The sequence below is a fragment of the Lagopus muta genome, chromosome Z, assembly GCF_023343835.1.
Source record: "Lagopus muta isolate bLagMut1 chromosome Z, bLagMut1 primary, whole genome shotgun sequence".
Taxonomy (NCBI): domain Eukaryota; kingdom Metazoa; phylum Chordata; class Aves; order Galliformes; family Phasianidae; genus Lagopus; species Lagopus muta.
The window spans coordinates 44,092,850-44,104,686 of record NC_064472.1 but is presented as its reverse complement, the minus strand read 5'-3'; the positions used below and the strand labels follow the sequence as shown (position 1 = coordinate 44,104,686).

The window sequence follows — 11,837 nt, the reverse complement described above, 5'->3', positions numbered from 1 at the left end:
TGAGGAAAAAAAAGGTACTGGTCTAATTTATAAAAGATTTAAAATGAATGTTAAATTCAGTGCAAGCCCTAAGTCAGCAAATAAAGCAGCAGCCTGATTTACGTTTTATTTGAAGTGAATCCATGAAACACGTTGATATTCATGCACTATTTATAATTTTGATGCATCTGCAAATACTCTAACGAATCACCAGAGGTATCAGAAGGGCACATAAGCGATCCAGGAAGACAGTACATATTGAGTGACTGAACTTCAGCTGAAAACAATCCATGTGACACAGTCAAAAATTTATCCTTTAGGCTAAGGACATGGCAGTTCAGTAGAAATATACAACTAGCCAGGTAGTAAAGCCTGTTCTTAATGGAAACTAACATTGGCCAGGGTCGTATTTGTTCCCTCAGCTGCTGTTTTCTTAGAGCTTTTTGTGAGCTGACAGGACACAACAAAACTAGTTAGTTCAGGACAACCTGGGAAATAAAATTTCTCTTCCCATGGAGTTCAAGAAGGTAAATGATCCAATGAGATTTCTAACTCCTAAAGACACATAGAGCCAAATTGCATGCCTAGGTGGATATCTGTAGGTGTATACCTGCAGCAGAAACTGAGCTTTAGATGAGACCCAGCACCAAATTTGTTTACTAGCTCTAAGAGGAGGGAGGTGCACCGTGTGTCTTTTTGGCTCTTTCAGCCTTTGAAAGTGGGCTCATGGAAAAGCGGAAGGTCTCTTCTGGAGAGCGCGAGAAGGGTAAAGTCCTCATCAGCCTGAATTCCCATTTTACTTCAGCAATTGAGAAAAGAGGTATCCACTTGTGTGGAAAATGGCCTGGGATACTTTGAGGTTTCAAAATGCCCCTCAGGGATCAGAGAAGGCCTCAAGGAGAAGGGCCCAGGAAAATCACTTTCTTGCATTTAACTTTTCTCTACCAAGGAGGAGAGGTGCTCATAAGGTAGCAGTGTGCAAGAAACACCATACCAGCATGATGGCTGAGTACATTTATGTCATTAGAGCCAGATCTTCTCCCAGCACAGCTCACGTAGATTAAAAAAAAAAAAAGAAAAAAAAAAAGATGTCACTCTTCTGTCTTCACTTCGTAAGAATGAGGCGTTTTTCATCTACATGGGGATATTTTCCTCCTTCAGGAGGGATTCATCAGATACCACAGAAGATAAAAGCCAGTGTGATAATTTGAGGGCCTTGAAGGCCCTAGAAGGCCTTGACTCAAAGCTGACTGACATCAAGGGGAAAGCTACATTTGATTTCAAATTGTCAGAGTGCCATTTGAAATTTGAAAACATCTGACATGCTTGCACAACATTTCATATACTTTTTGTGTCTCTTCTATGTTATGCTTTTGTATTGACTTTCATGGTTAATTTTCTGTCCTTTATCAATAACTAACACACAAGGACATGGATACTGGTCTATTCTGCAATCTTTTTTTTTTTTTTCTCCTTTTCATGTACTTTCCTATCAAGATGTTCTCTCTTTCTTTTACTTTGGTGCTAAGGTAGCATTCAATACACTTAACAACAGAGTTTCGAAAGGTTCTCAAGGAGAGTGCACCAGGATCAGGCTGTTCATATGGTATTTTTCTTGAATCTAATGACATTTTGCTAATGCTATTTGGTCAGGTCAAAGCTGCTGTCTGTGTTTCATGGAAATGCTGTTCTTCCTTGTCACCTCTTATTAGGACAGTGATGGAAGGGAGGAAGTAAAACAACAAATCTGGTGTCATTGAAAGACAAAGCATTCTAGTCATCCACCACTGAACAGAAGGTGCTGTTATCTTTCTGTGCACTGCTGTTCACTTGCAGCTATGTGCCTACGGTTCTGGCTCCTGCCACTGTCTAAAGTCAGGGATTTGCCGTGGCCAGCAGTCAAGATGGGGAAAAGTATATGATGCTCTGTGAAACTGTACAGAACAGCACTGTGGATTACAGAGCTAATGTATCCATGGTGCTGCTGAGAAGCTGGTATGAGCTGCCGGCAGACCATACATGCCGCTGTTAATGCTATAAGAGATTGTCTTTCATCTACTTAGATTTGGTGCTGTTTCTGCTCATGATGACGTAGTAATTTGGTGATGAACCGGATTCAAAGTGCAATTGTACCGATTTATACTGCAACAAAGTGTGTACATCTCTCCCTGAAGAAATCAGGACTTGCCTTTAGCTAGAGAACGTGGTGAACTTTGGCAGGAATATCTGTCCATGTGAGAGTCGGCTCTTCCACAAGTGAGGCATTTCTCAGATCTTGGTGGCAGTGTACCCTGTACTATTGCTGAGTGTGTTGTACTGTGGACCACAGCTGATGGAGTCTGTTCACATCCTCAATTCCATCAGATTTCTACTCATCAGAATGCTCACTACACACTTCAAAAAGCCATTCTGTGAGGAAAGGGGACATTTTGTTTCCCTCCTCATCTGTTAGGTATGTTCATTGCCACACACACACACACACACACGCACACACACACACACAAAACCACATTGGCTTTGCTAATTTGCTAGCCCTGCTGAGATGGTGACCTCTCTGTGTCTCCCACTGCTGAATGCTCACAGTATCTGCAGAATACTGCTGTTGTGCAGAGTACTCTGTTGTGCACAGTAAAAATTACATGAGTACATATCTTTCCACACATTTGTGGAGGTGGTACTGTTTAGCTCATAACGAAAATATTGAATATGAGCAGAAATGAACCCTTCCTTCATTGCATTGATTATATAAGGAGAGTAAGCTCAGAGGTAGAAGAGTCCCTGTTGTCCACAGAAATTCCTTGTAACTTGTAATCCTTATGCAAGTTTGTCCCAGGGAATCAAAGGCTCGCCATGATTATATATCACTGGCAGTATCCAAGTGATTAAATGCAGTTCATGGTTCAAGCAGACACCCGAGCTTTCGTATTCTCTGTTAAATGCTCACTGCTCATGTTTGTTAACCTTTTAATTAGAGCCAAAGTTGTAAAAGGTAACTGACTGGAAATGCAGAGCACTCTGTAGAGTGTTCATTTTAACAAGGCTCCTCTTCCCATTCTATTTAACTGCAAAGCTTTGGTAAGGGAACAGCCTCATGAGTCAGTCTTACGTGGTATTAAAACTGATAATAATTGCTCTTTAAAAACAAAGAAATTAGTTGTGTTGAGGAGAGCAGGGTTTTTTTTACCTTTACTTAAATCCTCTCTTATGCCCTTAAAAGCAAAACAAGAGGCATACACCAGGGCAGTAAGAAAAAAAAGCATCACCAGCATAGTATGTCATCTCCTTGGAGGAGCTGATCTACCCTTGCAGCCTCTGCTGATCAAGGACAGAGCACAGCATGTGTAATCAGCCCCTTGGACACCTGGCTGACTTTTGGCTGACTCCGTGGTCATGAGCTCATACCTATTTGGTAAATGAGGAAGAAGTGCCTGTCTAAGGATTTTTCTCCCTTTCTGGATTAGTTCATTTTTCAGAGTGAATGTGGAAATCCCAGCAGTTTCACAGCATATTCTGGGTCCTGAAGAGGTTTGAGGGCACAGAGGGACAGGCAGGGAGCTTTCTTCTTCCAATCCATCGTCATCATAGCCCCCTATCTGTAGTAGGCATAGTTATCCTTTAAGCCCTCACTCCCAGAATGTTGTTGACTTCAGTTCCACAGTGCCTGTTAATTGTTCAGTATTTTCCCAACACTGTTCATGCATACTGCCAGCAGACCTCTCAGTTTGAACAAGCCTGATTTGGCTTTCACCTTCACTGACTTTTATGTGTATCAGGATGATTTAATTTGTCATTTGGTGAGTTCAGAGTGTATGCCTCAACCCGCAAGCCTTTCTTGAAAGATGGTAGCTGTATCCTACAAGTGAGTGAAAGCAACACAAAATAACAGGACAGACAGCGTTGCCATCAATGTTTTTTAAGATATAGCCTTAATCTTCTGGTGCAGTGCCATACCAGAATTAGCTGGCGTTCAGCTGTCTGAAAAACAGTGGTCCTTTTTGTTTCACTGCTGTGAGATCTACATCAGACAAGTTAGCACAAGCAGAAGTATGTGGTTGTGTGCTGCAAGCCACTTTGCTGCTGAGCATCAGAGACTGTGGAGAGTGGAACTGGTTTCAGTGGAAGAAGAAAACTGTAATGAAAGCTGTTTATCATTATCTAAACTTCAGCTTAATTAACTTGTGACAAACTCATCTGTGTAACTTTCCAGCTGAAGTGTTGAAGTTCCCAACAAGCTCATTACAATCCTTAAACTGATAGACCAGCTTGACAATGGAGAGTAACACAAATCATTTTAACTTAAGATTGTTTCATTACTTAACATTTTTAAAATGTGCTTTTCTCAAGTAGATCTCAGTACCTCTGGGGAACATTTACAACTTCTTCCTGTGAGTAAGTGTGTGTTCCTTCTCTTGCCCAAAAGCTGATAATGAAGTCTTTAACAGGATCTATGGTTCTTTGCTACATAGGATGAAATACAGCATCAGTGTATATTCTGGCCAGCAATAAAAGGGACAGGGTGAAGGTCATTTAAACATTTTCAGCAGATCATAATCACTCAGAACATTGGGATGATTTATTGTCTGCTATACTCACACTATGCCAGGAAGAGAGAGAGCTGTATTTAGTAGCTCTTCTCTTCACTTTGCAACATGAGCTATTTCCTGGCACATTGCATTGATTTCCATCTCATCATGATCTTATAATAATTGCAGAGGCAGGACAGAATTTCAGCTAGTCTCATTTTTCTAGTTTCTTCCATGCCGTAGGTGTGACAGTAGCTTAAATTTCTCTCTCCTCTTTTTCTGCAGAATTGCTAGTGAGTCCCCACTCCCTTCTGGGGAGTATACTTTGCTTGTTCTTGAATATTCTTCTCTGGGTAGACAGCTTTGGTTTTGCAGCCTGTCTGTGTCTTGCTATTATTTGAGAGCACTTGTGATGCTAATTTTGCCCTGTGTTGCAGCTTCTTTTAGCTTGCCATCATCCAGATAAAAAACAGTAGACAATCTGGTGTGCTTGAAGGTTACTTCCCCCCCCCCCCTTCCCCCCCTCTTCCCCCCTCCCCCCTCTTCCCCCCCCCTTCTTCCCCCCCCCCCTTCCCCCCCCTTCTTCCCCCAAACTCCCCCCCCCTCCCCCCCCCCCCCCACTTTTATTTTCGTCCACTAATGCAAACTGTTTTGTCTCCTAACAAGAAGATCTCATACTGCCTTACACTGTCCAGCTTACACTTACACTGCTGTAACAGCAGGATAAGCATCCATGCTGTCATTCAAATAATTAATTAAAATGAGGTATGGACTTTGCATAACACTCTCACTGCAGCAGATCCTTCCAAAGTGACAATGAATCAGTAGTACATGGGGTTCTAGACTTAGCAAAACAAGACAAGTGGTCTTGAGGAGTCTTTTTGTAGTTGTTTCTGCAGCCTGATGAACACACATAACACAGTCAGAGGATTCCTGAGAGAAAGTCCCCTGAGAAAAGCAATGTGTAGTGAGCTCAGGGACCTCCCAGAGCAACTGACTCCATTCAGGTGTTTGGATAGGCACAGGCAAAATGCCATTACCAAATCTGCCAGATGGCTGTATTTGTTGAGGTGAATCATACTGGGATCATCTCCCTGGCAGAAGAGAAGGCTCCAAATGGTCACAGTCAGAAATACAAGCCAGGTTGGCTGGAAATATTTGCGCAAAAAAGATCTGCTTTTGCTTTCATGTTTCCAAACCAGAAGTTAGATTTACAGCTTCATGATGACCGTTTTACTCTTTTATTCCTTCATCCCTGTTTATGCTCAACAGACACATGGAGCAAAGAGGGCTGCAGAGAAACTAGAGAACAGTCTCAGAGGAATGTGGAGCTATCCTGACAGCAGTGTTTGTAGTTTGACTGGTCTTATGTTACCAGCTGCCATAGAGCTGTAGGTATCTCAGTGAAGAGACATGTTCTTCATCTTCTGGACTTCTAATAATAATGGTGGCAAAGAATCCATAAATTTTGTCATTTGTGTTATACCAATTAATCCAAATTGTTGCCTGTGCTATATATTCTAATGTACTGCATCCTTTACAGGTGGAAGGAACAGATTACTGCATGTTAACACTACAGCTATTCCCCGTCTCTGTGTGCTCTTCAGTCTGTTTTGGTAGATGTTGATCCTCTTTTCTTCAAAAACCAAAGTGCCTTCCAGCACCATGGAAATTCTCTCAAAATAGTATTGTGCAGAAAGGGTGGCATTTAAAGCAGGGGACATCTGAGAGTTAGTTCAGTATGTGAACCCAGCATGATGAAGCTCTCGCATCTTACATTTTGACAAAAGGGAGGACCTAATTAACATGAGCTATTTCCATGTTCTGTGGCTTCATTTAACTTTTTCAGTGCAGCATGTTTCTGGTGGAATTATAGCAACAAGCAGGAGATCTCTTTCTGAAAGACTACAGAGTGTTTCTAAAGCTGATGTAGGTGAAGTCAGAGGAAAAATCTTCTCAAGTAGTTTTCATTTCGTAAGCTGGAAGGAAGCTTTCATAATGTCATCCTGATATCAAACAAATTCTCTTTCTTCTCTGACTCCCTTGTGGGAATTATCCTCTTCATTTGGGCAAGCCAGTGGTAGGATGAAAGTGCAGAGATGTAGCAGGTTTTCTGCACCATAACGTGGCCAGGAGGGCTGCAGTAAAGTTAGAACTGGAGTTGTTAAACTGGAACCAGTTTGAGGATATTGTTCCCATAAGTCTGTTTAAACTTTCATTATCTCCACTGTCCTTCATTGATACTTAAGCTTTCCCATTGAGAGTGTGACCACGCAAGGATATAGGGCAAGTAGAAACTTGAGGCAGAAATGAAAAGATGTCCTGCAGTGGACTTCTTATGGCTTTCTAAGCTGTATGAATGCATAGACAGATTATCCGATGAGACAAGCAAAGAATAAATCTTCCTGTAGTTTGTCTGTGGGAGTGACAATGGTGATATTTCTTTTGTTGCTGCCCTTTATTTGTGCTCCTGGTACAAAATCATAACCCTTGCTAGAACCAACAAAGGGCTATTTTTATATACAGGCTACACAGTGAAGAGAGGAGAGGTGGAAATGAAAGAATGTAGAAAAGATGCCATTTTCACACACAAACATAAAAATAGGAACACAGTTTAAAGGAGCTAAAAAAAAAAAAGATTACAGGGGCTTGCAATGGTAGTAGGTCCCTGAAATGTTCCTGAAGTTGCTGTTAGATATACTGCCCCTCTTTTTGCCTATCCATCACAGTTATTCTTTTCTCAAACTGAGCTAAATGACATAAACTTAACATGACACACCCAGTTTGAATATGCCTATCAGTCTAACAGCATTTGAAATTTACAGCTTAACGAGGCAAGCAGCTCTTCTTAATTCAGTCTTCTATTCTGCAGAAACATGTAAATCCCATGGCAGACTTTAGGTTTGTGCTAGTCTGAGAGCACATTTTAAGACTATTATAGCGACTTTGGTTTTTGCTCTCTTTGTTTGCATGCCAGTTAACAGAAGGAGGCATGATTTCCCGGAAGTCAGTGTAGTGTTCACTTTTGTGTATGTTGTCTATGTGTCATTGGGAGAAGAAAGGAGGAGTGGAGATGAAGGAAAAACTTGTTACCTTTCATTCTGTACTGCACTGTGAACAGTGCAAAGTTCACAAAGCAAGCAAACCTATTTACATCCTTTAGAATTGGATAAATGGAAATTAATTCTTGGTGTTTGTGAAAGGAAAAAAAGAAACTGATCTGACTCAAGATTTGAACAGATTGTCCTACTTGTAGTGTTAATGATCGTTATGGTGTGGCACTCCACAAGGATTTACTTCAAGAATATTCAAACCAATTTATTTTAGTGGTTTTCTCTCTTTCTTTCTTGTGTTTGAAGCTGTGTCTTTGTTTACAGTTCAAAGCAAAACCAAAACTTGAAAGAGCTATTTTGGTGCAGCTATCTGTTCACCAGTTCTCCACATCTCTCCGTCTGTCTTGAAGTCACTGTCTGTCGACCCTACCACAGACAAATTTCAAAGAGGAAAAAATGTATTGTCTTTTAGTAGTTGTGTTAGTTCTTGCCTTAGTAAGTCTTAATATTAAGACATGACTTTCTGAGCAGACTGAATAATTGGGATATTTAGCATAAGAGGATGAAGATCAGTGGGATTCCTGTGATCTTGACAGATGATTTGAACCTTCAGTCTGGAGGTACCTTAAATTAAGCCCATTGGAATATGTCCAGTCCCTGTCTGAAATGAGCCTTTCAACATGAGCAAACCCCTTGTCATCAGTAAGGGAAGGCACAGGCTAAAATGCAATCATATGTATAGCTCCTGTGCTGAGCTAGGACATTATCATCTTTTATACAGAATGAGAAAACTGAAAGTTTTGCCTTTATAGATGCTCTTCCTTGTTATTTTGGTCTTGACAGAGATCTCTGTGTGACAGAAAGTCTTACATCAATGAGAGTAACCATATGCTGAGACTTTTGAGAAGCCCCGGACTATAGTCATCAAGTGCCAGAATGCCTCCCTTCATAAGACAGCCAGTAAACCTTGTTTCCTGTAGCCACTGACATGTACTCGTGTCAGCAGAAGTTTCATGTTTCTTTGCATCAGTTCCATCTACAGTATTGCTTCAGATATGGAAATACTTCTGGGTTCCTTTGCATGGCAAATTTAAAATCAAGATGAGTGGCTGACAGCTAGAATTGCAGCTGAGGGGGTAATTAGCTCACAGGGACACTTTTTCAAAAGCAATTTTAGGGCATCTTATGATAACCTGTATTAGAATGATAGAGCATCCCAGGTTGGAAAGGACCCACAAGGATCATCGAGTCCAACCACTGGCTATACAGAGGACCACTCAAAAATCAGACTATATGTCTAAAAGCCGTGGCCAAACTCTCCTTGAACTGTGGCACTTGGGCCGTGCCCACTGTCCTCTGCAGTCCGTTCCATGCCCACCGCCCTGTGCTGCAGACCCTTTCCCTGACCCCCAGCTGCCCTCCCCTCACACAGCTCCATGCCGTTCCCTCAGGCCCCATCGCTGTCACACAGAGCAGAGCTCAGCGCTGCCCTCCGCTCCCTGTGAGGAGCTGCAGCCACCATAAGGGCTCCCTTCAGCTCCTCTGCTCTGCGTTGGGCACACAGAGTCCACAGCCAATCCTCACACACCATGCCCTCCAGATCCTTCCTCACCTTCCCAGCCCTCCTTTGCATGCTCTCTAATAGTTTTATGTGTTTCTTACATTACGGCGCCCAAATATAAGAATAGTGTTTAAAAACTGCCCATTCCCTTAGGACTAAGAACCCAGTTTTTCTGTTGGTTTGATAAGTAGTAGCAAAACCAACCACATATTTAGGAAGCAGCTAGATTTCTCATACCCCTCTCAGCTGTACAGAAAATTCTCTCCCTCCTGGATGCACTGGGATACCTTTTCATAACAACAGTGAATCCTGTTTGTTCAGAAGTTGCTAGAATTTACAGCATTATTTTCAAGGACAGGAAAATATTAATGTATTGCTTTTCATAAAAGTCACAGCTGAGGCATAGAGGCAAAGGATGCCAGTAGATTGAACCTGCCATCTTGACTGAGATCTAGTTGTGTCCCAAGTGTTCATCTTTCCTGCCATTTTAGTGGAGTGATAGAGGGCTGACAGAACGTAAAATACGATTTTATTCTGCTCTGATTTTTAGCCTCAAGTGTTAGCCTTTCAAACAGCAGTTAGTAAACTGCTGGTCTTTAAAGTGAACTCAGTCACCAAGGCATATGTGATACAGAAGGAGAGTTTGCAGCAGCTCAGAAGGGACTGGGGAAGAAAATGGGTACATTATACAAGGAAAGAAGACAAGAACGAGGATGTTCTGAAGTTTCTTTTACTGGAAACTCAAATTAAGCAAATGTGCCTTAAAGGAATGCAATGTGGAAAATTTCACTTTGACACTACTATTAGTAGAGTTTTTACTGGAGAACTCTGAGCTCCCTTCTGACCCAAAGGATTCTGTGATCTTGTTCTATTGAGTAGTGGTTCTTGCTGGACCTCTTGCAGAGAGCAGTCAATGTGAAGATAAAATGGAGGTGAGAGTTTGTTTAGTCTGAGGTGCTGTTTTGCACCCTCAGTAGAGGTTCAGCATGCCCTTCTGTTAATCTCAAGATCTTGCTATGGACACAAAGAAAATATATCTTTTATAAGTAAAGCCAAGAATTTATTGTTAGTGTAACTGAAAATGTAACAGACTAATCAAATATTTATTACTAGTTCATATTCAGTTCTTCTAGAGAAAAGAAGAGGAAAACAAATGAAAATTACTATGCAGGGACATTGTCAGTTGTAAAAAAATGCAATTAAAATTGTTATACATACACTTCCTACTGTCTACTCATCTTTGTGGTGGTATACTTAGTCTTCCACTGCTCGTTGTGGTCCTAAGGAGGATAGGTTCCATCTAGCTGAGGGTAGGCATGAGTCATCAGTGGTGGATGTCCTTCAGCTGGAGAAACATGGTGGTCATGCTGATGCTTTCTTATTTCTCACTCAAGGAGCAAGCCAGAGCCATTCTTATATATTTCCTAACACCTTTTTCATCTTGCTCTTTCTTTTAATCTGTATTCAGATTAACTATATGTGATGCCACAAGTTTAAATTCTTTGTACTCTATTTTACACTATCACTGTTTTCGTCAGTCTGCAGGTCTGGATTTCCTTAACTGACCATTAGTGTGTTGTAAGAGCTCCTAACCTGTGCCCTATCTACTGTCACATGCTCCTCTTCACCAGTGCCTCTTATCAAGGTAACTGCTATCGCGCTAGGCCTACGTTCTTCTAAACTATGCCAAATTATGCTACAGTCTTAAATAAAACCAAATTGAATAGCATTGCCTGTTTGAACTACCTTCTCAAAAGCATTATTTTAGTATAGAAAGATAAACAAAAATAAAACAAATTAGCCATAGCAACTTGGTTCCTTCCCTTCCCTTCCCTTCCCTTCCCTTCCCTTCCCTTCCCTTCCCTTCCCTTCCCTTCCCTTCCCTTCCCTTCCCTTCCCTTCCCTTCCCTTCCCTTCCCTTCCCTTCCCTTCCCTTCCCTTCCCTTCCCTTCCCTTCCCTTCCCTTCCCTTCCCTTCCCTTCCCTTCCCTTCCCTTCCCTTCCCTTCCCTTCCCCTTCCCCTTCCCCTTCCCCTTCCCCTTCCCCTTCCCCGCTGCCAGTACTGCATTACTGCAGGGCTGCACTTCTGGAATAGTTCCAAAGGACCAGGATGAACAGGAAGGAATGGTTGTTGTGGCTGCTTCCTTGCCTCTCATCTTCCAGCTGGGCAGCTTGGCCCATTCCTTTTTTCAGATTTCCTGTTTCCAGACGCACTTTGTGTGGCAGACATACCTGTGCAGACATCCTGCTCTGACAGTGTCCTTACTATCTCTTTTTTTTTTCCAGCCCTGAAGGAAAGTTGTGGCTCTACCACCAATTTAATATCACTTGCAATTTCATTATTTGAAATTGCCTCCACACTGATCTATCACTCATGCAAATGAGGATTACACAGAGGTAACAACCCAAATCTTCTGATGCTTGCTACCAATATCCTGCTTTAGAGACTTCCCAGTTTCAAGTCCAGTGCATTGCATGGAATAATACACTGACTTCTGTAGCATTTGCAGGATCTTGATAAAAATATGAGAAATGCAGTACTGCAATTTGTTTTCATGTGAGATGCAATGCAATCTCAGCTGAAGATTTATGTGTTGGACTCCTAAGACGGTTTGCCATGGATTTGGAAGGTGACCCAGCTCTCATGTGGAAACTAACAGTGAAACGTATGTAACTATGAGCAGACAACATTCAAACTCTAGTTGGGACGGATTAAAAATAA

General features: G+C 41.8%; 1 protein-coding gene across 1 annotated transcript in view; it reads left to right on the top strand.

Moving 5' to 3' along the window:
* Positions 1–11,837, top strand: part of CPLX1 (complexin 1) — a 105,887-nt gene that overhangs the window by 13,217 nt on the left and 80,833 nt on the right. The gene's annotated exons all lie outside the window — the stretch shown is intronic.